The 25,570-nt window shown below is 54.3% G+C and overlaps 1 pseudogene; it reads right to left on the reverse strand.

Moving 5' to 3' along the window:
* Nucleotides 1-2,108: 2,108 nt before the first annotated feature.
* On the reverse strand, nucleotides 2,109-20,244 carry LOC119923427 (annotated as a pseudogene).
* Nucleotides 20,245-25,570: the final 5,326 nt, after the last annotated feature.

The following is a 25,570-nucleotide window of genomic DNA, read 5'->3' on the forward strand; positions in this document are numbered from 1 at the left end:
TTAGAACAGTGCTTTGTGCATAGTAAACGCTTAACAAATGCCATCATTATTATTATACTTACTATTCTGATTCCCAGGCCCACGTCCTTTCCAGTAGGCCAGGCTGCTCTATGTCTGTACATCTATCTGCAGGTCTAATTTGGCCCAGGAAATGCAGACGATTAAAGGTGATCCAGAGTGTAGACAGAAGGTACTTAGAGTTCTAAATTTAAATCCAGGACAAAGATTCCACACCCTGCTCCTTTATGTCGCTTGGTCCATGGGCGCAGGTGCCCAGAAGTTGTGGAAGGATAGGAAACAAAGTCAAAGGTTCTAGTGGTTGCAGGGAAAGGTGAGGAAGTACGAAAAGGGTGGTGAGGGAGCAGAGTAGGAGAGGGCAGAGGCCGGAGTCACAGGATCCCCAGGTGAAGTCCCCGGGAATGCTGGGCCCATCAACTTTACTTCAATGACGTAATGGCTCAAACTTCCCTGATTCAGGACAAAAACATTCACGTCACTCTATGGCTCATCTGGAACAACCTGAGATTGCAGTTCTGGGCAACTCGAAGAGAGAGGGTTATCTGGCTTCAGTTCAGGAACGATTTGAACGTTTTTACTTCAGATTCAGTCTTTGGGAAGCGAAATGGTGGTGACATCACGTTGAACCCTGCTGCTTTTGAGCAGGATGGTAGGGAGTCCTCCCGGACTCAGCTTCGCCAGTAGCCGACACCACCGTGGCAGCAGATGCCACTGCCCCGTTCGAAAGAGAGGATGGCATTGTGAACCCATGAGCAGACCTCGAGAACCAGGGCCTGCTTTGATCCGCCTCAGTCAAGCAACAGTTCCTATTCAGCTCAGGGCAAAATGCTATGAGTGCAAAATAGTAACAGTAGGAGTAATGAGAGTTAGGGAGCAATGCCTTCTCCCACGTGGGCGCATCCTTCAGAAACCCCAGGACACTCCAGGCTCCGTGAGCCCATGGAGCAGCCTGACACTGGGACTGGTCCCACCACCGGCTCTTCCTGATCCTCTTCTCCTCTCCCTCAGGTTGTCACCCTCCAGCCCTGGCTCCTCTTTGTCCAAATGCAGCTGATATAACCTCAGATCCAGGGCAAAGGGTCTGTTCTCAGACACTGAAACGCTGAAACGAGGGGAAAGTTCACGGGAACCCAGAGCCGCATTTTCCTGGGCAACAACCAAACTCTCCACATCCTCTTCTCCTTCTCCAGCTCAACCTCCCCCTTTTCCTCTTCCTCCTCATTCTCCTCCCACTTGGACCCTCAAAAGGTTCTCCCTCTCTCTTCCCCATTCCTTCCCAACTTCGCGCACTCTTCACATATCCACGCCATAGGGGTCGAGGGACTGGAGATAGAGGGCAAGGAAGAGGTGGGAGAGTGAAATGCTTAGCCGTGGAGACTGGAGGGGAGATCCTAAACGAGAAGAGATGGAGAAGAGAACAAAGCAGGGAAGAAGGGGAAGGGGAGAAAGTAGTGACAGAGTCCAGGGCAGGGGAGAGAGGGACGGAGAGAAAGGGAGAGTTGAAGTGGGGGAAATACAGGCTGGAGAGAGAGGCAGACCGAGGGTATCGATGCTGTTGTCCAGGACTCACTCTGGGAGAGGTAGTTGAACTCGTCTTCCGAGAGCCACGCCTCTCCCCTACTGTAGTAGGTGGTGTATACTGGTGGGAAGAAATGAAGAATCTGCCATGTTCTAGGCCAGCGCTCTGTCCAATCGGTCACCTCCCAGGGGAACTTTCCAGGGCCGGGATCCACTTGGTGCCCCCAGAGCCCAGGGGCCCCGGTGGTAGTGGAGAGAAGGGTCCGAGAGGGGCCATCCCTGGGGCCGGGGGTGGCCAGAGAGGCCGTTCCCCCCAGGGGCTCCGACTTGCCCACTCACCAAAGAAGAGCACAGCAGTTGCTCGCACCCCGGTCTGGGGGCTGTTGGCGTAGCCCAGAGCCTGGGAGATAAACATCTGGCGGGCTGCCCTTTAATGTCTTCATCTGGGGAGGAAGAGAGTGAGACCCCAGCCCGACCCCTTCCCAACCTGCTGTGGATGCCCACACACCACGAACCTCCCTGGTCCCACGGTCTGCAGAGAATCACTGCCATCCCCATTCCCTCTCCAGGCAGTGGGCGTCGTCCTCCACCGGCCCTTCCAGGCTCCCGGCCTCCTCATCCCAGTGCTGTTGCGAGCTCACCCCCAGACACCTCCCTACGGAATCCAGGGGTCTCCCCACAATTTCCACCAGAGCCTCCGAGGACTGCCCCCGACGGTTCTGAGCCCGCTCACCATGTAATTCCAGATGGTGGGGGAGGCCCTGTGCAATCCCTGCTCCCCCATCAGTTTCCAGCTCACAGACTTGATTTGAACCCAGGCTGTGGTTCAGGGAAAAGAAGGTCGCTCTGGCTTTCTGGAGAAATAGGGCCAGATGCCGGTCAGTGAGACAGAGAGGCCATGTACCAATTGACGGAGAGAAATGGAGGGGCCGGGGCAAGGCCGGGCACGCAGATGGTGAGTGACTTACTTTCCGTACGGCAGCATCCTCATCCACCATGTGGACGAGGACGGGCAGGATATGCCAGATCAATTCCTGCCGGACCCCAGTTGGCTTCTCCCAGACCCCGCCGTGGGCCATGGCTCCAAGCAGCTCCAAGGTGGCAATGCGCACTCGAGCTCTCTCCTTGGGGGAACACACAGCCAGGGTTGCCAGAAGGAAGGGCCGACGGCAGGCATTGGGCGGGTGGGTGGGGGTGGGGACAGCTGTGTTGGGGATGAATCTGGGGAAGGGGCAGCCCTGGGGTGGTTCTTACTGGGGGAAAGTGGGGCAGAGAGGAGAGAAGGGCAGAGCAGAGCAGAGGGCAGTCCTTTCTGGGTTAGAGTCAGAGGGTCCTGGCCTCGCGGCCCTGAAGCTGATCCCCGGACCCCACCCTCAGGCCTCGGGATCACGTCATCGATGTAGGGGCCCAGCATCAAAGCAATCTCCTTCCAGAGACCCTTCAGAGCCTGATGCCCCAGGCTGTGGGCCACCCTGATCACAGTGGCCAAGGCCGCCAAGAGGGACTCCTCTCCCTCGTGGTATAGTCCCCTCCAGGAGAGCTGGAAGCTGGGCCTGGAGCAGTGACCCCTGAGGGACGAGAAGAGAGAGCAGGGTGGAGAAGGGCTTTCGCCTCCGCCGCCCTCCTGCCGCCAACCGGGCCCTACCTGAGGAGATGCTGGGGATTTTGGGCTCCTGGGCTGAGATCTCCCTGCCCCGGCTCCCTCTGGCTGGGCTCTGGGCTCTGGGCCCTGGGGCGGTGGGGGCCAGAACTCAGCCTCGGCCTCTCACCGTTTCCGGGTTAAGGGGTTGGCTGTTGAGGGCCTGGAGACTGGTGACCTGCACCGTGGGGTCAGGGCCCTCCAGAACTCCCTGCAGTATGCTCTGCAGAGTAGCAGGTTCCAGGTCTGACTCCAACTCGGGGATCCAGATGAGCTGCCGAGAGAAACACAGGATGTGGATGGGTTGTGGGAGGAGGAGGGCCCCTCGGGGAAGCGGAACAAGGGTTCCCCGAGAAAGGATGGAAACTGAACGGGAGCGGCAGGGGAGGGCCGTCCACAGCGGAAGAGCCGGAGCAACGGATCGGCTCCTCCCGGCTCCTCCCTCCGCCCCCGGAACCCTGCCCACTCCCAGCCCCACCCCACGGTGTCTCCTAGTGTCCGCGGCTCCACGGTCCCTGCCTGGCTCCGCTGGCCCCACGCTCGGCGCGGCACGGTCTCCGCGGGCCCTACGGCACCAGCACTTACCTCGGCCAGGAGGCCCATGGCAACGCGCAGTCCCTGCGGGCCCATCCCGGGCAGATGAGTTGCCACCACCGTCAGGAGGCCACCCACCACGGGGGACCTGTTCTGGACCATTGTCCTGGGGGAGACGGCACAGCCGGTCTGAGCCCAGGGGGTTGCCCGGCAGCCCCGGGGCTGGGAAACCGGAGCTTGGGGCATGGAAGAGCCGGGCCAGGGGGTTCCCGATTAGGCTCCTCCTGCTGGCCACCTCTCCTGGCCCCATCTCCCCAGAGACCCTTGTCCTTCAGCTCCCCTTTACCTGGCCAGCAGGATCACGCCTTCCTGGAAGGTTTCCAGGCACGAGAACAGGTCCCAGCCGTCCTGCAGCTCCAAGGAAGTGAATGTCGTCCAGCTGTCCTGGCTGGAGACCAGGCCCTTCAGGGCCTCCAGAGAGGTCCTGAGGAACATCCGAACCAACACCAAAACCTGCCAGTCTCACCTCCGCAACATTGCCAAGATCCACCCTTTCCTCTCCATCCAAACTGCTACCATGCTGGTTCAGTCTCTCATTCTATCCCGACTGGATTACTGCATCAGCCTCTTCTCTGATCTCCCAACCTCCTGTCTCTCCCAACTTCAGTCTATACTTCACGCTGCTGCCCGGATCCTCTTTGTGCAGAAACGCTCTGGGCATGTCACTCCCCTTCTCAAAAATCTCCAGTGGCTACCAGTCAACCTACGCATCACGCAAAAACTCCTCACTCTCGGCTTCCAGGCTCTCCATCACCTTGCACCCTCCTACCTCACCTCCCTTCTTTCCTTCTCCAGCCCAGCCCGCACCCTTCGCTCCTCTGCCTCAAACCTCCCCACTGTGCCTCGTTCTCGCCTGTCCCGCCATCCACCCCCGGCCCACGTCCTCCCCCTGGCCTGGAACACCCTCCTTCTGCACATCCGCCAAGGTAGCTCTCTTCCTCCTTTCAAAGCCCTACTGGGAGCTCACCTTCTCCAGGAGGCCTTCCCAGCCTGAGCCCCCACCTTCCACTCCCCCTCCCCATCCACCTGGCCCTACCTCTTTCCCCTCCCCACAGCACCTGTACATATGTTTGTACAGATTTATTACTCTATTCATTTTATTTGTACGTGTTTACTATTCTAATTATTTTGTTGATGATGTGCATCTAGCTTTACTTCTATTTATTCTGATGACTTGACACCTGTCCACATGTTTTGTCGTCTGTCTCCCCCTTCTAGACTGTGAGTCCGCTGTTGGATAGGGACCATCTCTATATGTTGCCAACTTGTATTTCTCAAGCACTTAGTACAGTGTTTTGCACACAGTAAGCACTCAATAAATACGAATGAATGAATGAATGAATGAATAGCCGTGGGGGCGGGGGAGGGGAAAGCGTCTGTTAGGCAAATGGACTTGAGGAAGTCACGGAAATGCCCTTGACTGTGACAGATTCCCCCAACCTGAAGACCGGGACACATATCAGAGCTGCTCCCCGGTGCCCCACAGCCCCACCAATTGCTAGTTGCCAAATCCTGGTGTGCCCAGTCCCGCAGACCAGTAGGGACCACCCAGGCCCCACAGCACCCTCTCACCCTGCCCACCTCCCAGCGCTCCCTCAGTCCATGATCCAACTTCCCCTGGCCCCTTTCCTGCTCAGAGCAGAAACTGGGGCCCACATTTGTGTGCTGCATTTTGTCCCTGTTGGTTTGGGGGCGTTTCAAGTCAAGGGCAGCAAACCTTCCTCCCCGACTCAGTAGCCTCATCGGCCATCCACAGAGCACCAGAGCAGAAGTCAGGGACAGTTTCCTTCCGAGTAGAGCCAGAGTAGCCCCTCAAATCTCCACCGGCACCTCCCACCCACCACATTGACACTACTAGCCCTGTGGGTCGGTCCCTGCCTCCCAACATTTCAAACCCCAAGGACTGGGCCCAGCCCCGAACCTAGGCTTCAGCAGAAACCACCTGCCACATCAGGCTGTGGCTGCAGCCACACCCGCAGGCCTGTGGGCCACCCTCTCCCGCCCAGCTTCCCGGCTCCGCTCACCTCCAGGGGCCAAGGCTGGAGGGCACGGTGGGCTCTCTGGCCTCCTGCTCTTGCTCCGCCCACAGGCCCAGCTCCAGCACATAGTGCACCTGGGTGAGAAGGGCCAGGAACAGCTGGGGTAAGAACTGGGCCACAGACTTGGAGTACCCCCAAGCGAACGAAGAGTTAGTTGTTCGTAAATGGTGTTGGTGGCCTGTGGGGAGTACGCACGGTCTCAGCCCGGAGTTCCCTTATGCCACCTGACTTACTCTCAGAGAAGCTGCTGGTGTCATTCCACTGTCCCCTTTGACCTGAACCCAAGGTGCCTCTGGAGCCTGAGAACCCAGGCAGGGACGGGCAGAGGCCAGGTCAGGTTCAATCCAATTGCCCAGGCCACTGGAACCCAGGATCATGGGAGGATGCTCTTCCCATTGTTCCCAGAAGCCACCTCACTGCCCAGACCGAGAACTAAGCAAAGGGGTCACAGGGGCACAAAAGCAGGGTTCGGGCTGAGGGGCCACAAGGGAATGGACTCTTGGCTCCGGGGTCATCCCTGCCCCTCGCCCCCTCCCTCTGGGGCTGGCCGGGGTGGGAACTCACCGCAATGGGCTCTAGGCTGTGCCCGTCCCAGGCAGCACAGTCGCTTGCCCCCGATGCCGGTCGCACCAGTATGCAGGATGTCAGCACCCCGAGCACATGGGAGGCGAGATGGGTGTCAGCTCCCAAGGCTCTCCAAATGTCCGTGGCCTGTCTGTGGAGGCCGTGACTGGACTCAGCCTTCCCACCCTACCCCGATTCTGCCTAACCCCCAGTAGCCCTTCCACCCCTGTATCTGGCGTCTCGGACGCAGAAATGGTGGAGCTCGGCTGGGGGATGCAATGATCCGGATGATGACTCTCGGAGGTCATATCGTGGTCACGAAGATGACTCCCGGCAACTCGTCGCCCCCCTCTCTGGGACCAGGCCCTCTTATGGAGAAACACTTGGGGCAAGCAGCCACGAAGGAGGGCTCTGGAGTCGCTCCACCTGGGGCCAGCCTGGCTGGGATCGCTTTGTACCCAGCCGGCAGCGGGGCAGGCTGTACCTGTCCAGGGGCAGCGAGTGCTCTAGTAAAACCAGCACCACGGTCTGAGAATGGCGGCAGGTGAGCGGGGCCAGGGCTTTCAGGAAGAGGGTCTTCCGGGCTGGGGTGCGGGAGGAGGCGAGCTGTAGATACAGGCTCCTCCCGAGGTCGGCCACCTGGAGGGCAACAGGTGACAGAGGGCCGGTGTCAGACTCAGCTCCTCCCGCGACCCTCTGACACAGCCCGTGCAGTTAGGAGGGAGTCGAATCCAGGCAGTGGGTTGGTGAGTGAAGACCGATCCCATTTCAGACACGGAGCGGAGAAAATCCCCGGGGATTGAAAACCGACCGGGAATACTCCTCTGGACCGGAACTGGCAATCTGAGAGTTTGCTTTGACTTGAGAGGGACTGAATTCGAGAGCTGTGGATTCTACCTGGAAATCATATTCCCGCTATAATTCCAGAATGATAAGAATTGTGGTATTTGTTACCCATTTGCTGTGGGTCAAACGCCGGGTTAAACAGTAGGGTAGTCACTGGAGACTGAAAGTTTTTGTAGAAAAATCGTCTGGGTAGCAGAGTTAAGCATAGATGTGAGTGGGGAGAGTCAGGAGGAAGGGAAGTCAGCCAGGAAGCTGATACAGTACTCAAGGGGGATAGGGTAAGTGCTTGGATTATTATGGTAGCGGTTTGGATGGAGAGGAAAGGGTGGATTTCTGTGACGTTGTGAAAGTTGCTCTGATAGGATTGATCGTTGACTAGACGTACATCGAATGTGTGAGTTAAATGAGAGAGCCGAGTCGAGGATAACGCGGAGGTTTCGGGCTCGTAAGGCCGGAAGGATGGTCGTACTGTCCACGGTGATGGGCGAAACAGGGGGAGGACAGGGTTTGGGTGGGAAGAGGAGGAGTTCTCTTTTGGACACGTTAGGTGGAAGGAATTGGTGGGACATCCAAGTAGCGATGCCTTGGAGGCGGGAAGAAATTTGAGACTGCAGAGAGGGAGCGAGATCAAGGATGGAGATGTAGAGTTGGGAATCATCTGCATAGAGGGGGAAGTCGAAGCCAGGGGAGTGAACGTGTTCTCCAAGGGACTGGGTGTAGATGGAGAATAGAAGGAGACCCAGAATTGAACCTTGAGGGATTCCCACAGTTACGGGGTGGGAGGCAGGGGAGGAGCCCGCCAGAGAGACTGAGAATGAGCAGCCAGAGAGATAGTGAGCAAACAGGTACGGAGCCCACATCGGGCAGACGAAGAAACTGAGGCCCAGAGAAGTTCAATGACCTTGGGATCACACACCTTGCAAGAAGTGGAGTCTTACTAAAAAGCCAGGTCCACTGAGTCCCAGGCCCCAGGCCCTTTCCACCAGGCCATGCAATAGTGGCCACGCACTGGCAAATAGGTGACAACGAAGGCGCTAGCCTTGGGCCAAGACCAACGGTCCTATCGCTACTGAGTCGACCCCATTCCCCCCCTCGGCCCCATCTCCATCCACTCCGCCGATCCTGTGGCTGGGCAGGCCTGGGAAGTGAGGAGAGGCGAGCCGGCCCCGCAGCCTCTGAGGACAATCCCGTTCAGCTCTTCTAGCCCTCTGTCCCCGGGTGGGGGGCCTCACCTGCTCAGCTGTGGCCCCGGGCTTCTGCAGCAGGACGGGGAGGACCCTGACTGCGTCGCTCACCCTAGCCAAGCTGGTGCTCTTCAAACCCATCAGGACCTCCTGGGTAAGGTCCCTCACCTGGACTGCTGTAAGATCCTTGGCCAAGACCTGAGGAGAGAAGAGCCAGGGGAGGGAGGGTCTGGGTGCTGCCCCCTGGGGAGGCTCTCTCAGGCGCTGCCCTCCACCCCAGCAGAAGCTCTTTGGTCCCAGAAGTCCCTGTTTCTCGTATTGCCCCCTCCCCACCCCACAAATCTCAACAGCAGCTCCTCCTGGAGCACCCAGCCTCCCTCTGCTGCCAGATCCTCTTCCAACAGTGGTGCCGAGAACGCACCGGTCTGTCTGCTCCTCGTAAACCTCCAGTGGGATGGGTCTCTCTCCTGCAGGGCCTGCCAGCCTCAAACATCCGTTTCTGATCCCTGGATATTGGGCTCTCTGCCCGCTGTGTCCAACTTCTGGGATCTCCTCTCCCGCTACGTTCCAGTCTCCTAGCTCCTCATCTCTACTTCATTCTCAATTCTCCCATCTCTGACCCACTGCGCAAGCTGTTGCCCTGGCCTGGAATTCCCTTACCCTCACACCTGCCTCACCACCTCAAACCTCGCCTTCAAATCCCTCCTAACTAATCCCCTTCTTCAGGAGACATTCCCGGATGAATCCCTACACATTCCCGGATGAATCCCTACCTCCATGTCGAAGCTCTTTCCGGCAGCCGTTTCAGCCAACCGCATCTATATTATCACGGTTTATTGCACCGATCTATTCATTCTGGCCTTCCTTTGGCCGTCCAGGAGGTATTTAAGCTTTCCTTTGTGTTCCTCTTGTTACCGTGCCTGCTAGGTCTCCCGCCTTTAGATTGTAAGCTCCCAGAGAGCAGAACTCAAACCTTCTAGTTTGATCGAATGCTCCTGAGCACTTAGGACGCACACTGTAGCTCCTCAGTAATTCAATCTCTCATCTCATTCCGACTGGATTACTGCAGCAGCCTCCTCTCTGATCTCCCATCCTCTTGTCTCTCCCCACTTCACTCTATACTTCACGCTGCTGCCCGGATCATCTCCGTGCAGAAACACTCTGGGCATGTCACTCCCCTTGTCAAAGATCTCCAGTGGCTGCCCAACCTACGCATCAAGCAAACACTCCTCACTCTCCCTTCAGGGCTCTCCATCACCCCGCCCCCTCCTACCTCACCTCCCTTCTCTCCTTCTCCAGCCCAGCCTGCGCGCTCCGCTCCTCTGCCGCCGCTAACCTCCTCACTGTACCTCATTCTCGCCTGTCCCGCCGTCGACCCCCGGCCCACATCCTCCCCCTGGCCTGGAATGCCCTCCCTCCGCACGTCCTCCAAGCCGCCAAGCTAGCTCTCTTCCTCCCTTCAGAGCCCTACCGAGAGCTCACCTCCTCCAAGAGGCCTTCCCAGACTGAGCTCCCTTTGTCCTCTCCTCCTCACCATCCCCCCTCACCCCGCCCTACCCCCTTCCCCTGCCCACAGCACCTGTATATAAGTTTGATCAGCTTTCTCACTCTACTTATTTTACCGGTCCATATTTACTATCCTATATATTTTGGTAATGATGTGCATTTAGCTTGAATTCTATTTGTTCTGACGACCTGACACCTGTCCACATGTTTTGTTTTGTCATCTGTCTCCCCCTTCTAGACTGTGAGCCCACTGTTGGGTAGGGACCGTCTCTATCTGTTGCCAACTTGCACTTCCCAAGCGCTTAGTCCAGTGCCCTGCACACAGGAAGCACTCAATAAATACCATTGATTGAATGAATGAATGAATGAATGAATTCTGATGATGGTGGTGATGACCCTCGGGGTCTCTGGGCTCTGGAGTTTCTCAGTCCCAGAGTGGGTCTAGCTGGAAAGAGGAGGTGAAGTCTGGGCTGTTGGGGAATGCATTCCTACCCGGAGATCGCCTTCGGCCTGGATCCCACGGAGCTCGTTAAGGATGAGCCGGAAGCAGCGTTCTGAGAGAGGGAAACCTCGCTGTGAAAGCTGGATCAGAGGGGTGCTTCATTCATTCGCTCATTCATTCATTCATTCATTCATAGTGCTTACTATGTCCAGAGCACTGTACCCAGTGCTCAGGAGAGTGCGATCCAACAATAAGCTGACACATTCCCTCTCCACAGTGAGCTTATAGACTAGAGGGGAGACAGACATGAATGAATGAATGAATAAATGAATAAACTGCAGTCATGGTTATAAGCGCTGTGGGGCTGGGAGGAGGGATAAATAAAGGGATTGAGTCAGGGCCACACAGAAGGGAGTGGGAGAAGAGGAAAGGAGGGCTTGGTCAGGGAAGACCTCTCGGAGGAGCTGTGGATTCAATAAGCGTTTAATAGTGGGAGAGTAATTGTCTGTCGGAGAGAAGACGTTCCAGGCCAGTGGCGGGATGTGGGTGAGGGGTCGGTGATGGGATAGACGGGATCTCTCCCATACGCACTCCGCCCCTATCTGGGGGATCCTAGGACTGGAGCTTCCCCTCCAACGGGCCCCGCCCCCACCCCCTGGCTCCTCACCTCTCTCCTGTACTTCCTGGCTGATGGCTGCCTCCTCAGGTGCTGGAATGACCCGGACGGAGCGTGGCCAAAACACTCTTCTAATGATCTTACGGATGCAGCCCAGGCAGCACCCCTCCCTAGGAGTCTCGCCCACTGGAAAAATTCTCCTGGAGGACAGGGGGAAAGGGACGAGTTAGGGACCGTACAGGAGCAGAGCAAGGCTCCTGGGGCGGGATGCTCCTGTCCCCCATCCCTCCCTTCTCCCCACCTGCAGAACAGCGGGGAAGGACCTCCTGCCCTTCCCAACCCACTGCCAATGCCAACTTTCTTCCCCTTTCCCCCCTCTTCACGTCTCTCTATACGTTTTCCTTCTGGGCCCAAACTACACCCCAGACCCCTCCCTCTGGATTTGCCCCCTCCAGGCCCTCCCAGTCAGATCGAAAGACGGACTCACCCTCTGGGACGAGGCATCCCGCAAACAAGTTCACACGCTCTCCTTCCACTAACCTCCTCTAGCTGAAACACCCTCTTCCTCAACCAATCAAAACCCCACTCCCAGCACCTAAAAACAAAATCCTTCTCTCGCCTCTCCGAACTCCAATCTCCTCTCGCTCTCCAACCAAACAAACCACCACCAAACCACCACTGATATCTCTCCACCACCACCACTACCACCTCCGCTCTCTCCGACTCCAACCCCTCACAAAAGCTCTCCTGCCGCCGAGCCCGGCAGTCCCCTCCTAGGCCCGTTGTGACATCACCTACGGATCACAATTGGCCCCTAGTAGGGCCAGGCCACGACGGGTCAGCCGTGGGAGCCGGAAAGGGGATAGCGCTGCCCAGCCCCTTCCCTCCCCCATTTTCCAAACTGCTCAGGGGGTCTCAGACCTGCAGACCTCATCCTCGTGTTCCTATGCCCTCTGGGGGACCTCTGCCCCACTTCTCACCGCCTCCATCGTCTGAACCCGCCGGTCCTCAGCCCCGTGGGTGAGGCCGATCCGGTGCCCCTCAGCTTCCTGGGCTGAGGACACTAACTTGGGGGATGGAAAAGCCTCTTTGCCCCCTTTTCCTGCCCTCCCTGGTTGGCGAGTCCCAGTGCATTCTGGGACTGTGGTGTACTGTCCGTGAAGCCGCCCAGGGAGCAGTTGAGCCTTGTGGTTGCTGTCTGGGGCCTTTGCCCCACACTCTGACTTATTGAAAAAAAACCAAGCATACACACGTACAAACATATCTGTAGTGAAGACGACATATATAATCATGATCATGATGGCATTTATTAAGCGCTTACTATGTGCAAAGCACATAGCACTGATACACACGCAGATATACATATATATGTGTGTATATATATATATGTATATATATATATATGTGTGTGTGTGTGTGTGTGTGGACACAATAAAATAATATCATATAAACTCAGGGACTCACAAAAATTCAAGGTACTATGTTTGAAAGCAAATTTCCACTATTTTTCCAGGATATGTAGTTAATCAGGCCTGGACAAAAATCTGTTTTCAGAGATTACCAAGCACAAAATTACATGGATACATGTTCAGCCGTAAAAGGAGCTAGATCTCCCTGGACGAAGGGGAATTTCTTATTGCTTGAACGGGGAAGAGAAATAGCTTGGCCTAGGGGGTAGGGCATGGGCCTGGAAGTCTAAAGGCCCTGGGTTCTAATCCCAGCTACACCACATGTCTGTTGTGTGACCTTGGGCAAATCATTTAACTTCTTTGTGCCCCAGTTACCTCATTCGTAAAATGACCATTAAGACGGTGAGCCCCATTGAGGATTTGGACTGTGTCCAGCCTGATTAGCTTTTATCTCCCCCAGTGCTCAGTGCGATGCCTGGCACGTACTATACACTTAACAAATCCCATGAAAATCCAAAAAGCAATAGGATGAAATGGTTTTCCTACTACCTTCTAGTTAGTGAGCTAGCATGAGACCAGAGACCAACAGGATCATTTCAGGGTAGTCAAGCTTTCCAGCATCGATCCTGAAGCTATCCATCAATTCACATAAGTGAGCCCCTACAGTAAGCAGGGAACTGTACTAAGCACTTAGCAGAGATTGTGAAGAAGACACGATCCCTGCCCTCTGGGGAGCCGGGAGTCTAGTGGAGGAGAAGAGGCGATATGAAAGATGGAAGAAATGAGCAAAAGGGCAGCTTGGCTTAGTGGAAAGAGCACCGACTTGGGAGTCAGAGGACATGGGTTCTAATCCTGGCTCTGGCACTTGTCAGCTGTGTGACCTTGGGCAAGTCACTGAACTTCTCTGGGCTTCAGTTACCTCATCTGTGAAATGGGGATTGAGACTGTGAGTACCATGTGGGGCAACCGGATTACCTGGTATCTCCCCCAGAGCTTAGAACGGTGCTTGGCATGTAGTAAGCGCTTAACAAATACCATCATTATCATTACTGTCATTACTGTTCTTGAATCTACCCCAGGGCTTAGAACAGTGGTTGGCACATAGTAAATAGTTAACAAATGCATTTATTATTATTATGATTATTTCTATTGAAATAGGGTATGCATGCAAGATGTGCACGGAAGTACTACGGGAGGTTTTGAATTCCTAAGTGGTGCAGAAATGTCAAAGTGGCAGTTGGGGGTTCTGAGCTGGGAAGGGGAGGAGATAGAGACGAGGCAGGGACGGCTTTCTCCTGGAAGTGAGATTTCCAAAGGGATTGGAAGAGGAGGGGAGCTGTGCTCAGTTGAGTCTGTATGGGGAGGGGTGGCCAGGGCCCTGGGGAGAGTGTGAGGTAGGGGTTAGTGGCCAGAGATATATGTGAATGATGAACCACGGTGAATAGGTGCTTGAAAAGAACAAAGTGAATGAGTTGCAGAGTAGCTGAAAAGGACGATTGATAAACATCATTATCATTGTTGTATTTATTCAGTACCTATTATGTGTCAAGGGCTTTTCTAAGTTCTGGGGTAGAATCGAGATAAGCAGGGTAGGCACAGTTCCTGTCCCACATGGGGCTCCCAGTCTAAGGAGGAGTGAAAACAGGCATTTAATCCCCATGTTACAGATGAGGAAACTGAGGCACAGAACAGTTAAGCGACTTAACGTGTTCACCCAGGAGGTATGTGGTAGGGTTGGAATTAGATCCTAGTTCTTCAGAGTCCCAAGCTCATATTCTTTCCACTGGACCATGTTACCTCTCTGTAAGAGGGATAGAGCTGGTTGAGAGCCTTTAAGTCAAATTTCTTTTACTGTATTTATTTGTCGTTTACTATGTGCCAAGTCCTGTACTAAGCACTGAGGTAGATATGAGCTAATCTGGCCAGACATAGTCCCTATCCCACTTGAGGCTGGCTCACTGTCTAAGTGGAAGGGTGAACAGCTACTGAGTCCCTATTTTACAGATGAGGAAACTGAAGCACAGAGATCTTGGATGCTTGCCCGAAGTCACACGGCGGGCAAGTGACCAAGCAGGGATTGGAATCCAGGTCTTCTCCTGACCCCGGGACCATGTTCTTTCCACTAGGCCACACTGCTGAGTCTCTGCTTGATGTAACTGAGGTCCCTCGGCCTCCCATGCCTGTGCTCTAGCCACTACGCCATGGCGTTTCTCCCCTTTGATGGACATGGTCCTGGGAGCTGGGATAGTTAAGGGGACCCGGCCCATAAAATAAAACTCCCTGAAGATGAAACTGATCCCAGACAGCCCAGATCTCGCCATGGACACAGCCCACTCTGGGTCTGTGATCTTCCTGATGTAACCTTAGGTGAGTCCTATTTTCTCTCATCCATTCAGTAGGGAGCTTAGGCTCTAGACAGTAAGCTCGCCCTGGGCAGGGATCGTGTCTGTTCTATTGTGTTCTATTTTACTCCTCCAGGTGCTTAGTACAGTGCTCTGCACAAAGTCAGTGTTCAATAAATACCATGGACCGAGTGACTGCTTGATGCCCAGAGGAATGGGTCACACGATCTGGTTGGGAAGGAGTGCTGAACAAAATGATCTGGGCCGAAGAGCCAAGAATGATCCGGGGAGGGGAGGGACCGGAGGCAGGGAGGCCAGACAGAGAGGAGGCAGTCATAGTATTCAAGTTGGGAGGGACACGCCAAGTGCCCGGACCGGAGGGAGGCGGCCGTTTGAACGGAAAGAAAGTGCTGAGGTGGAAAAACTGACGGAATTTAATGACAGACTGAATGAAGTGGGGGCCGAAAGACTGGGAAGAGTCAAGGCCCCGCCAAGATGGCAGACCTCCGAGGCGGGGGTATAGTGTTGCGGTAGTGTCAACTGTGACGGGAAAGTTCAGGGAAGGCGAGGATAGGGTGATGAATTCAGGTTGGGAATTATTGAGCTTAAGGTGCTGGCAAGACACCCAAGTAGGGTTGTCTGGGACAGAAAGAATCCCAGGGCATGATAGAGCACGGGCCTGGAGTCAGAAGGACCTGGGTTCCAATCCTGACTCTGCCACTAGTCTGCTGCGTGACCATGAGCAATTATCCCAATTCTCTGCACCTGGGTCCCCTCATCTGTAAAGTGGGGATAACTGAGATTGTACTCTGTCTAATCTCATGACCTTGTATCTCCCCTAGTGCTTAGTACAGTGCCTGGCACATGGCAAGCGCTTAACAAAGACAACAATTATGATTATTATGGTTTTTACTAGGGGGATGCGTGAGATTGCACAGGCGGAGTGACGTCTGGGATAACAAGGCCGATATTGGAGTCAACTGGACTGGTAGTTGCTGCCGTGGGAGCCGATGACCTTTCCAAGGAGCAAATGAGGCCCCAGGAGTCAGGGTCAGCCTCAGGAACTGCCATCTGCTTCCTGCCCACTCCCCGCCCCTCAAGAAGGCCGGGCACTCAATCAATCAATCAATTATATTTTTAAAATACATTTATTGAACCCTCACTGTGGTAATTGTTAAGTGCTTTCTATGTGCCAGGCACCGTAGTAAGCACTGGGGTGGATATAAGCAAATTGGGTTGGACACCGTCCCTATCCCCCATAGGGCTCACAGTCTGAATCCCCATTGGACAGATAAGTGAGACACAGAGAAGTGAAGTGACTCGCCCAAGACCACACAGCAGACAAGTGGCAGAGCAAGGATTAGAACCCATGACCTTATGACTACCGGGCCCACGCTCTATCCACTGCACCATGCTGCTGCTGCTATGCCATTCGTTCATTCATTGTCAGTCAGTCATATTTATTGAGCTCTTACTGTGTGCAGAACACTGGACTAAGCGCTTGGGAAGTCCAAGTCGGCAACATATAGAGACGGTCCCTATCCAACAACGGGCCATGCTGCGATGCGATGCATTGCATTGAGAGCCTGAGAACAGAAGACGTCGTCTCTGCCCTCTAGGAACTTTCAATCTAGTGAAGGAGGCAGGCAAGGAAATACATTCCAGATAGGAGAAGCAGCAGAGATCAAGGATATGTACATGACTGCTGTGGGAGTGGAGTGGGTATCTAAGTGCTTAGCGGGTACGGATGCAAGGACAGAGAAAGGAGAGAGGATGGGGTAGGGAAATGAGAGCTTAGGCCGGGAAGGCTTCTGGGAAGACACGCGATTTTAGTCGCGCCTTGAAGATGGCCAGGGTAGCGTTCTGATGGATCTGCAGGGATACGAGGGACTTCCAGGCAGGAGAGCGGACTTGAACAAGGGGTTGAGAGAAGCAGCGTGGCCTAGTGGATAGAGCACAGGCCTGGGAGTAAGAGGATGTGGGTTCTAATCCCAGCTCTGCCACATGTCTGCTGGGTGACCTTGGAAAAGTACCTTCACTTCTCTGGGACTCAGTTACCTCATCTGTAAAATGGGGATTAAGAGTATTAGCCCCCTGTGGGACAGAGACTGTATCCTGATTACCTTGTACCTACCCCAGCCCTTAGAACGGCGCTCGACACATAGTAAGCGCTCGACAGTTACCGTAATTGCTATTATTACTATGAGATCGAGGTACAGAAAGCGGGCTGGGGTCAGGGGAGTGAAGTGCGTGTGCCGATTTGCAATGGGAGAGGAGTAAGGCTAGGTAAGAGGGAGAGAGACAGCTGATTGAGTCTCTGCAAGCCAATGGTGAGGAGTTTCTGTCCTCTTCTGGTTCTCCTTCAATCACTCTGGCTGCTCATTCTCAGTCTCTTTCCTGGGCTCCTCCCAGGCTACCCATCCACTAACTGTGGGAGTTCATCAAGGTTCAGTTCTGATTCCCCTTCTATTCTGTCTCTGCTTACTCCCTTGGAGAACTCATTTGCTCCCATGGCTTCAACTACCACCTCTATGCCAACTTGGAGCAGAGGCGATCGGTCAGTTCTCCCTCCCTTTTTCCACGCTGCATTGAGTACTCCAGGGTCCCAGTTGGAACAGCAAATTCCCCCAGCGAGAAGAGACAGGATCCCCCCACCCTCAGGAATTGCCTTGACAGCTGCAGGCTTCATTGATGCTGCTGCTGCAGCTGCTGCCACTCCCAACTGCTTCCCTCACATCTCAGTCCGTCATTCATTCATTCAATCATATTTATTGAGTGCTTGCTGTGCGCAGAGCACTGTACAAAGCGCTTGGAAAGTACATTTCAGCAACAGATAGAGACGATCCCTACCCAACAATGGGTTCACAGTCTAGAAGGGGGGAGACAGACAATACGAAACAATAACATCGATAACTTCAAAATAGATAAATAGAATTATAGCTATATACACAACATTAATAAAATAAATAGAATAATAAATATGTACAGATATACACAAGTGCTGTGGGGTAGAGAAGGGGGTAGAGAAGAGGGAGGGAGTAGGGGCGATGGGGAGGGGAGGAGGAGCAGAGGAAAAGGGGGGGGGCACAATCTGGGAAGGCCTCCTGAAGGAGTTGAGCTCTCAGTAGGGCTTTGAAGGGGGGGGATATACCTCCGGGTTTGAATCCCTGCTCTGACACGAGTTTCCTGTGTAGCCTTGGGCAAGACACTTAACCTCCCCATACCTCAGTTTCCCCAGCTGTAAATTGGGCGTAACGATACCTAAACCCTACCTTGCAGGGATGTTGTGAGGAGTAAATAAGTGATAATTATAATAATAGTAATAATGTTGGTATTTGTTAAGCGCTTTATATGTGCCAAGTCCTGTTCCAAGCACTGGGGTTGGGGGGGATACAAAGTAATCAGGTTGCCCCACATGGGGCTCACATCTTAAACCCTATTTTACAGATGAGGAAACAGGCACAGAGAAGTTAAGCGGCTTGCCCAAGTTCACACAGCAACAAGTAGCAGAGCCAGGATTAGAACCCCCGTCCTCCAACCCCCAAGCCCGGGCTCCTTCCACTAAAGCCACGCTGCTTCTCTAATGGAATTAAGTAATGTAAGGTGCTTTGGTAATAAAAGCACCACCTAGAAACCCAGGGGTTAAGCGCTTAGTTGAGTGCTCTACACACAGCAAACGCTCAGTAAATACGACTGAATGAATGAATGAACTAAATACAACTGGATGAGCGAATGAGTGGCCGCCGGGTGGTAAGCAACGAGAATGATAACAAGAATGGTGACGGCATTTCTTAAGCACTTACTATGTGCAAAGCACTGTTCTTAGTGCTGGGGGGCAGGGGGATACAAGGTGATCAGGTGGTCCCACGGGGGGCTCACAGTCTTCATCCCCATTTGACAGATGAGGCAACTGAGGCCCAGAGAAGTGAAATGAAGGTCCCACCATCAACCAAGGAGGCCTGGCTTCTGCTGGGGAAACGCCACACGCTCGCCAACCATCCCCTAAATCCAGTAGAGCTCCCATCTCCACCCACATTCCCCACAGCCCTGCTGCCTGAAAAACACAAGAACGGGATGGGGAAACCATATAGGTTTTTACTCTGGTTCCCACCATTCCAGATTTCCAGAGTCACTTTCCCACTGCCTGGTCCCATGTGAGGACAGACACTCCTTGAGAACTCCTGCCCATTCTCTCTCCCCGTCGCTACAGCTGAGCCCCAACCTGGGCCCCAGCACGTATTTCTTCGGGGACTCCTTGAGCTCCCTGAGACAAAGGGCCAGCCTGGCCCTAAGTCTGGTCCTGATCCCGTCTCTGTCTGGTCTTCATCCTTACCTCCCTCAGGCCGGTACTCCTCAGCAATGACTCTCTTTCACCTGGGAAGAGCTGACCCGACTGGCAGAGTCAGAGCGAGGGGTAGTTTTTAAATCTTCTGAAATGACGGAGGGGAAAGCTTGGGAGAACCTGGGCATCCCTGCCCCGTCAGTACCTAACCTCTTCAACTCCAAAATAGGGATTTCCAAGGAGTCTTTTCCCTCCCCTTCCAGGCACAGCATCCAGGGATTAGGAGAGGTAAAGCGAGAAAGACTGAAAGGAAGTACTTGAAAAAACAAAAGCAAGGAGAGAATGAAATAGGAGGAGAGGAAGGGGGTTTAGAAGACGGGGGAAAAGAGAGAAAGGGAGATGGGTAAGAAAATGGTAAGAAGGACAGAACAGAGAGAGGTGGAGAGGAGCACCGTGGGTTGCGTCTCACTCTAGGGTAGGTGGTCCACGTGGTCTCCTGAGAGCCCCGCTTTTCCCAGGATGTGTGAGGCGGTGCATCCTGTTGGGGGAAAATGAGGAAAAAATGAAGAAGCTGTTATTTCCCCCTTCATCTGTTTCCTCCCCTACCAGAACTGCCCCAGGTCAGAGTCCTGATCTAGCATGGAAAGTATTGGAATATGCTGGGCGGTAGGCAGGGCAGCTCCCCATTCACCCAGCACCAGCATGGTCGCTGATCAGCCCTTTACTTGGGGCCTAGTGGCATAGGCCAACTCCTGGGATAGGAAGATGGGGCTATTGTCCTCAAAATTCTCCATCCGGGGAGAAAGAGGAGGAGACAGAGACACCCACCTGCCCGCCTCCTCCCACTCACTGGTCCCTCCAGGCTCTGGACTTCTTCCCTTTCCCCTTCAGTCCTGGGATCCCACATCCTGGCCAGCCAGATTGTGTTTCAGACTGTGCACAATCCCCACTCTCCAGTCAGAGGTGCTCCCAGCCCAGGCACTGGTCAAGGCAGCAGATGGTGAGATTGGCTATCTGGGAATGCAGAGCCAGAGTTGGGGTCAGCGGGCCGGAATGGCTAGGACCAGGAACAGAGGAGAGGGAAAGATGACCTGGGAAGGCATTGGGGAAGGCAGAAACTCCAGGTGGCATGAAGCTCACCATCCCCACGGTGGGGTCTTTGTCCTCCGTGAGGCCGAGGACAAGGAGGAGATGGCAGCTCAGCTCCTGCCGGAAGCAGATTAGCTCGTCCTTGGCCCTGCAATGAGCCAGCAGCAGCAGTGTGCCCTTGGGCTCCATCCTGAGGAAGACATATGGCGAGAGTTGGTGGGGTGGGGGGGCATGATGGGTGGGGATCTGTTCTGGACCAAGGTCCTTGGAAGACAAAACAGCCAGCCTGAGCCCAGGAGGTTGCCCGGGAGCCAGAAAACTGGAGGTCAGGTGGGGAACGGCCAGGCCAAGGTTTTCTGATGAGGATCTGCCTGTCCTGCCTCCCCCAGCTCCATCCTCCAAGAAAGCCCCCGGCGTCAGCTCTCTGGTACCTGGCCAGCAGAACCACGCCCTCCCGGAAGGTCTCCGGAGATGAGAAAAGGTCTCAGCCACTCTGCAACTCCCAGGACTAAATGTCCTCCAGTAGCCATTGCTGGAGGGGAGCCCCTCCAGGGCCTCAAGGGTCACACCCAAGTGGATGGGAGGGGTCAGGTCCTGTCAGTTGCCCAGAGTTCTGTTGTCAGGAAGGAGCCTCCAACTGTTTCAGACTCCCCCAACCCGAGGAGAAGGAGGTACTCACGCTGGTCGACAGCCTCTTCCAAAGCTCCCGAAGGAGCCTCGTTCAGCTCCCAGAGCCCCCTCCCTGCTGCCCCTAGTCCAGCAACCCACTCCCCTACCCCCCTCTAGCTGAACTCCCAAGGCTGACCCTGAAGACCCTGACCATTCCTGCCAACGTCGTCATGTACGCCAGCTGCTGGTGGCAGGCCTGAGTCAGGCCTGAAGTCCTCCCCGTGGAAGGGAGGGCTCAGCTGGCCCTGAGCCCTCCCCACAGCACAGACCCCAATGGCCTGACTTGCCTGCAGCCTCCAGCCTCTCCAGTGTCTCTACTCTCAACCAACTTTCCCCGACCCACCCCCTGCTCCACTCACCTCCAAAAGTGGAGGGCCCCGTGGGCTCTACGGCCTCCTGCTCCTGGCCCCCAGGAAGGCCAAGCTCCAGTGCAGTGTGGTCCGGGGTGATGAGGGCCACAAAGGGTTGGAGTGGGAACCCGGTCCTGGCCTCTCGGTTCTCCTGGGCGAAGAGGAGCTTATGCACGGTGCTTGGGGCCCGTAGGGAGGAAGCAGAGACTCAGCCTGGAGGCTTCTGTACCCCAATCCTTGCTCTGAGAGAAGCTGTTTGGCTCCTCCAGCTGCTTCTGCTATTACCCTCGTCCCCATACCGAGGCCCCTCTAGGGCCTGAGACTCTAGGTAGGAATGGTATGTCGGATACGAGGAGGAAGGACCTTCCAGGCAGGAAGCAGGAAGTGAGGGTGAGGTCAGCGGGGAGAAAGACGAGCTAGAGGTACAGTGAGAAGGTTAGCATTAGAGGACTGAAGTGTGTAGGCCGAGTTGTAGTAGGAGAGTAGTGAGGGGAGGTAGGAGGGGCAAGATGATTGAGTATTTTAAAGACAATGGTGAGGAGGTTCTGTGGAAGGGCTGCCACTGGAGTTTCTTGAACAGTGGGAAAACATGGCCTGAATGTTTTTGTAGAAAAATGAGAGTAAAGGATGGCCTAGAAGGGAGAGAGAAAAGAGGCAAGGAGGTCAACATGGAGGCACTGGCATTCGGGGTTAAATGATGGCATTTTATTAAGCCCTTACTATGTGCAAAGCACTGTTCTAAGCGCTGGGGGGATACAAGGTGATCAGATTGTCCCACGTGGGGCTCACAGTCTTATTCTCCATTTTACAGATGAGGTAACTGAGGCACAGAGAAGTTAAGTGACTTGCCAAAAGTCACACAGCTGACAAGTGGCGGAGCTGGAATTTGAACCCATGATTTCTGACTCCAAAGTCCCGGCTTTTTCCCCTGAGCCACGCTGCTGAAAGGAGAGAATTAAAGGTCAGGCGTCGTCGGTGAGGGCAATGGTCAATAGGGGAAGAGAAGTGTTGCTGGACAAAGGTGAGGGCAGAGTTGTAGCTTGGGGATGATTCTACGATGGATATGGTCAGGCTGGTGGCTGGATTTCTACCCACAGAGCTCTGCAGGATGAGCACCTGACAAGAGGAAGTTGATTGTGGAGTGGTGGAAGATTGTAGGAGGTACGGGGGCGCAAGGGATGGATGAACTCTGTGGAGAGGGCAGACTTGAGGGTGGGGATTTGTGCATCAAGAACGGGGAGGTTGATGAGGGAATATTCAGATGGGACAAGATGGCCTGGAATAAGTGGAGGTGCTTAAGGTATTGGAGGGCTCTGTGTGAAGGAGAGGATAGTACAGGGAGGAATCGGGCTGTGTGGGACAGAAGGCAAGTGGAGGTGGTGGTGGCCAGGGAGTGTCAGTTCAGATCTGGTAAATTGAGATAGGCAGAATCTGTGCCCTGTGCCCTGCTCCTGAAGATCAGAAAAAAGCCTTCACTTGCCACAGCTCTGGGAAATCTAATCCCTTTGTCTGAGAAAAGCCTCTCTTTCCTAGGCTGCCATTTTTCAGGGGTGAGTTGGAGTGGGCTGGAGGGCCTCATGTAAAAGTCAGGAATGCAATTTCTCCTCTGGAGATAAGTCCTGATCCCATGCAAACAGGGGAATGTCCAAAATCTGATGCAAAGTTCCAAGGTGATTGGCTAGCTGATTGACAGATTCCAATCTTCTGGGTTCCCTGAAGTATTAGCAACATTTCAGGTCCGACCTCCCCAAAGTCACTCCCCCACCTTCTCCAACCCCCCGGCACTCAACACTCTCTGCTACTCTCCCATCCTTCCCAGCAGTATCCTCAGAGGAGCTCTCCTCCCTCCTCTCAAGTGCTACGCCGTCCACCTGGGCTTCCGACCCCATTCCCTCTCATCTCATGAAATCTCTCGCTCCATCCCTTCTCCCCTCCTTAACTTCCATCTTCAACCGCTCACTCTCCACTGGTTCCTTCCCCTCTGCCTTCAAACATGCCCATGTCTCTCCCATCCTAAAAAAACCCTCTCTGGACCCCACCTCACCTTCCAGTTATCGCCCCATATCCCTCCTACCATTCCTTTCCAAACTCCTTGAACGAGTTGTCTATACACGCTGCCTCGATTGCTTAACACCAACTCTCTCCTCGACCCCCTCCAGTCTGGCTTCCGTCCCCTACATTCCACGGAAACTGCCCTCTCAAAGGTCACCAATGGCCTCCTGCTTGCCAAATCCAACGGCTCCTACTCTATCCTAATCCTCCTCGACCTCTCAGCTGCCTTCGACACTGTGGACCACCCCCTTCTCCTCAACACGCCATCCGACCTTGGCTTCACAGACTCCGCCCTCTCCTGGTTCTCGTCTTCTCTCTCCAGTCATTCATTCTCTGTCTCTTTTGCAGGCTCCTCCTCCCCCTCCCATCCCTTTACTGGGGGGGGGGGGGTCCCCAAGGTTCAGTGCTTGGTCCCCTTCTGTTCTCGATCTACACTCACTCCCTTGGTGACCTCATTCGCTCCCATGGCTTCAACTATCACCTCTACGCTGATGACAGCCAGATCTACATCTCTGCCCCTGCTCTCTCCCCCTCTCTGTAGGCTCGCATCTTCTCCTGCCTTCAGGACATCTCCATCTGGATGTCTGCCCGCCACCTAAAACTCAACATGTCCAAGATTGAACTCCTCGTCTTCCCTCCCAAACCCTGCCCTCTCCCTGACTTTCCCATGTCTGTTGACAGCACTGTCATCCTTCCCGTCTCACAAGCCCGCAACCTTGGTTTCATCCTCGACTCCTCTCTCTCCTTCATGCCTCACATCCAAGCTGTCACCAAAACCTGCCGGTCTCAGCTCCACAACATTGCCAAGATCCGCCCTTTCCTCTCCATCCAAACTGCTAGCCTGCTCGTTCAAGCTCTCATCCTATCCCGTCTGGACTACTGCATCAGCCTTCTCTCTGATCTCCCATCCTAATGTCTCTCCCCACTTCAATCCATACTTCATGCTGCTGCCCGGATTGCCTTTGTCCAGAAACGCTCTGGGCATGTTATTCCCCTCCTCAAAAATCTCCAGTGGCTGCCAATCAATCTGCACATCAGGCAGAAACTCCTCACCCTCGGATTCAAGGCTCTCCATCACCTCGCCCCCTCCTACCTCACCTCCCATCTCTTCTTCTACAGCCCACCCCGCACCCTCCGCTCCTTTGCTGCTAATCTCCTCACCGTGCCTCGTTCTCGCCTGTCCCGCCGTCGACCCCTGGCCCACGTCATCCCCCGGGCTTGGAATGCCCTCCCTCTGCCCATCTGCCAAGCTAGCTCTCTTCCTCCCTTCAAGGCCCTACTGAGAGCTCACCTCCTCCAGGAAGACTTCCCAGACTGAGCCCCTTCCTTCCTCTCCCCCTCTCCATCCCCCCCATCTTACCTCCTTCCCTTCCCCACAGCACCTGCATACATGTATATATGTTTGTACATATTTATTACTCTATTTACTTATTTTACTTGGACATATCTATTCTATTTATTTTATTTTGTTAGTATGTTTGGTTTTGTTCTCTGTCTCCCCCTTTTAGACTGTGAGCCCACTGTTGGGTAAGGACTGTCTCTATATGTTGCCAACTTGTACTTCCCAAGCACTTAGTACAGTGCTCTGCACACAGTAAGTGCTCAATAAATACGATTAATTGATTGATTGATTTTACTGATCCTATATCACCTGGAAGTGACTTGCCCAAGGTCCCACAGCAGTCGAATGGTGGAGCTAGAAGTAGAATTGTAGATTAGACTACTAGTCTGTAGGCCTTCTAGCCCACAAGCCCGGTGTGACCAGGGATTGTCTCGATGGCTGAATTGTACTTTCCAAGCGCTTAGTACAGTGCTCTGCCCACAGTAAGCGCTCAATAAATACCAATGAATGAATGAATGAACGAACCCGTACCTTCTAGGGAAGCAGCGTGGCTCAGTGGAAAGAGCCTGGGTTTGGGAGTCAGAGGTCGTGGGTTCTAATCCCACCTCCGCCACTTGTCAGCTGTGTGACTTTGGGCAAGTCGCCGAACTTCTCTCGGCCTCAGTTACCTCACCTGTACAATGGGGATTAAGACTGCAAGCCCCCCGTGGGACAACCACATCACCTTACACCCTCCCCAGCACTTAGAACAGTGCTTTGTGCATACTAAACGCTTAACAAATGCCATCATTATTGTTATGCTTATTATTCTGATTCCCAGGCCCAGACTGCTCTAATTACGTCTACACACCTGTCTGCAGGTCTAATTTGGCCTTTCCAAGGAGCGAATGAGGCCCCAGGAGTCAGGGTCAGCCTCAGGAACTGCCATCTGCTTCCTGCCCGCTCCCCAAGATGACCAGCAATCAATCAATCAATGATATTTTTAAAATGCACTTATTGAACCCTTACTGTGGTAATTGTTAAGCGCTTTCTATGTGCCAGGCACCGTGGTAAGCACTGGGGTGGATAT

Source organism: Tachyglossus aculeatus, unplaced genomic scaffold (assembly GCF_015852505.1).
Source record: "Tachyglossus aculeatus isolate mTacAcu1 unplaced genomic scaffold, mTacAcu1.pri scaffold_198_arrow_ctg1, whole genome shotgun sequence".
NCBI lineage: Eukaryota > Metazoa > Chordata > Mammalia > Monotremata > Tachyglossidae > Tachyglossus > Tachyglossus aculeatus.